The 3,290-nt window shown below is 37.0% G+C and overlaps 1 protein-coding gene across 1 annotated transcript in view; it reads right to left on the bottom strand.

Moving 5' to 3' along the window:
* Nucleotides 1-1,095, bottom strand: part of LOC106478319 (5'-AMP-activated protein kinase subunit gamma-1-like) — a 186,144-nt gene extending 185,049 nt beyond the window's left edge. The window contains exon 1 of the mRNA XM_022381918.1: nt 576-1,095. The gene's annotated coding sequence lies outside the window, so the exon portion shown is untranslated. The remainder of the gene's footprint in view (nt 1-575) is intronic.
* Between the last annotated feature and the right edge of the window lie 2,195 nt (nt 1,096-3,290).

Raw genomic sequence — 3,290 nt, 5'->3', positions numbered from 1 at the left:
ATAGTGGTGCTTTGAATATATTTGAATATATAGTGGTGCTTTCAGTAAATTTCCTAATGCTACCCCTACTAATAGTAATAATAATATATTTTATATGAATACCTTTATCATTAATGGTTAAGCCTAATGATAACTGCTACTCAAATATTCGTTAATAGAATTATCCTTAATAATATCGAAAACTATGATTAGACTCCTAATCATAATTTTCAATAATAAATTAACATCTACGTAAGAGTAGCACTACGATTAACTTTATTGTTAGCTTATAATAATAAGACATCTATCGCATCACTTTCTGATTGCTATTACTATTACTAATACTATTAGCTCCGTTTGAATTCTTTGCGATATAATCGTTCCGGGTAACCGAACTTTGAAGACGATTGATCGAACATAATTTCAAGTGAAATCCTCTTGACTTATGGCTACAAGTACATTAAAACTAGCTAGAATTTAACGTGTACAGAATTCCTGCTTTGAAAATTCAGGGCTAAAGTTTCTTACGGCATGCACAGAATATTTATTTTACAATAGTTGTATTGAAGTGAACAAACAGAAAGCTGGCACAATACCTGTTAAAACTGTGTTGACACAGGGATGTGTCTACACTAGTAAAACAACAACGGTGAGAAAAAGATGGTAATCACCAGAACTTCAAGAGTTTGCAGGTTTTTGGGATATAGTGCCCCAGAGAGGTTTCGTCCAGATACAAAAAAAGTAGAGACGCTATTCTTGGGGTTTCGCTGAGGTTCAATCTTTGCTTCACTGTGTTTTTTCCAAGGTAGAATACAATGAATCTTTCGAAGTATTTGACAAATCCAGCTATGTTGTACTCCGCGTTAACGTCTTACACTTATAGTATAGTATAACTTAACCTCTAACTCTAAGCTGTAATAAGGCAATAAAAACATCACTTCACCTAACTGTAAAGTACATCCAGTATTTGTCGAATAAACAGATTTTTTTACACGATACTATTTGGTGTAATGTTTGCAACGCTTTACGTTTTTACAATACAAAGAAACCCAGATACGTTTATGAAAACATACATAACATCGCACGTACATCTCACGCTTCGATTTTCCGCGTGGTATAAAACCACATGCGTAGAGTAAGCAGTCACGTACACATGCGCATACAAGTAATCTCGAACACTACACTGTCACTGCAGTTACACCTAGGCCATATATAACAATCATACATATCGTTAATTTATGATCACGTGAGACATAAGTCGCTCTCCCATTTTTTTTTTAAGAACCTAAGTAAAAAGTTTGAAAAGTGGACTACTTTTCAAAGAGTATTGCGCAAGCCATTGTTACGTGAGAGTGTGCATTAAGCACGCTTTTTTTTGTAAAATACATCTTTCTTGAGAAATTTGACGATTATTTAAGTGAAGAATCTAACATTGTTGGTGTCTGGTATTATTGTAAGGATTGTAATAATGTTTTCGGTTTCCAGGCTTAACGCAAGAGTTCTTATTGTTTCTTTATTAAATCAATACTGCTTGAGGCAATTAGCGTGTACGAAGGTTTGACCTTGGTTTTTTTTTATACGTGTACATTGCGATTCACAAAGCACGATGGTTTCTCCCTTACTTTCATTGCCATTGGCGTCCGTAGAAATTTTTTCGGGGGGGGGGGGGCAAAGCGGTGTGAAATTGTGAAGTGAATAAAAACTTCCCATACATATGCTGAATGAATATAGAAAGAATTGTTTCTTATTTTAAAGCAGGGTGCAAGTGCCCCCCACCTCCCTGCGGACGCCCATATTTGTTGCTATCTGTTCTTAAAAGGAAAACTATTAAACATAAATAACGTTATATAGTCATAGTTATTACAATAAGTACAGTTTTCAGTGAAAATATTGTTTTGACAGGTGTGAGGAAAGTTTCAAAAGTATTTTAACGTGTGCTAAGGTACTCTGAGAGCACCTCAAGGACCCTAGTTTGGAAACCATTGATACAGAGATTATTTTGGTAAGATGGTTCAACAAAGACCATTACTGATGGTTGTTTTATGTACAGTTGCTCAACTGATTTTTCAATATGCTTCCCAGACCGCTTTGGACGTTTGGTTGCCTTTCAAGTACTTTGCAGATCTTGTAATTCAAATACGGTGAATATGTCTTCAATGTGACACTTATATAGAGGATTAATCCATATTACAAGAACTATTTACAGATACTAAAATTCAACCGTTTTGCGACATATGCACCTTTCTAATAAGGACCTTAGCGGTGACGTCACCCTCTCTTTGTTTGGACAGGCGTCACATGAAAAAGTATCCGGTTTTTTTTGTCACCAGGAGTGATAAATAAATATACATTAAAAAATCTGATTCTTCAAGTTTCCCGGAGATCATATAAAACGAATAAATACCCTGGACAAATGCAGTTAGAAGACAGAGATGGGCTCCAACTGATGGGGTAACAATTCGCAGCAAACGCAGCGTTAACCATGTTGATTGTGTAATGTAAGGCTTGTCAGTCAAGGCCGAAATGCTTAGGAATAGCAACAAGTTTTGAATTTGGATGGTGAAAAAATTAACATTTCCCAATTTTACCCATGTAGAATAACGTCAAACTTTTTTTGTAAGCCTTGAGCTTCAGCGCTTACGACGTGGCAATCTAAATGTAGAAAATTATTCATATAATTTTTGTAACTTCGAAACAAAAGGCATTGGGCGTGAAACCTGGGTGTGTTAAGTCTGGAACTGTTTATTCACTGCTAACAAGGTATGTATTAATATATAAAGTTTTAAGGATATATATACACGATCATTAATCTTTATATATAATGCCTGACATGGCCAGGTGGTTAGGGCGCTCGACTCGCGATCTGCGAGTTCGAATCCCAGCCCTACCAAACAAACATGTTCGCTCTTTTAGCCGTGGGGGCGTTATAATGTGAAGATCACTATCACTATTCACTGGTAAAAAGGTAGCTCAACAGTTGCCGGTGGGTGATGTTGACTAGCTGCCTTCCCTGTAGTCTATCACTGCTAAATTGGGGATGGCTAGAGCAAATAGCCCTCGAGTAGATTTGGGTGAAATTCAAACTAAAACCAGTAACAAACGTTCTGCCTTTTTTGTCTAAGAATAATACCATCTTTTGTTCAACACATAAGCACCAGATCACACTGAAAGAATAAGAAAAAATGAATTGTCTTCTTTTCCAAGGGTGGCCCAGCATGGCCAGGTGGTTAGGGCGCTCGACTCGCATTCTGAGGGTCGCGGGTTCGAATCCCCGTCACATCAAACATGCTCGCCCGTTCAGCCGTGGGGGC

Source organism: Limulus polyphemus, unplaced genomic scaffold (assembly GCF_000517525.1).
Source record: "Limulus polyphemus unplaced genomic scaffold, Limulus_polyphemus-2.1.2 Scaffold199, whole genome shotgun sequence".
Classification (NCBI taxonomy): Eukaryota; Metazoa; Arthropoda; class Merostomata; order Xiphosura; family Limulidae; genus Limulus; species Limulus polyphemus.
Note: the sequence above shows the minus strand (reverse complement) of the source record. Positions and strands in the feature narration are given on the sequence as shown.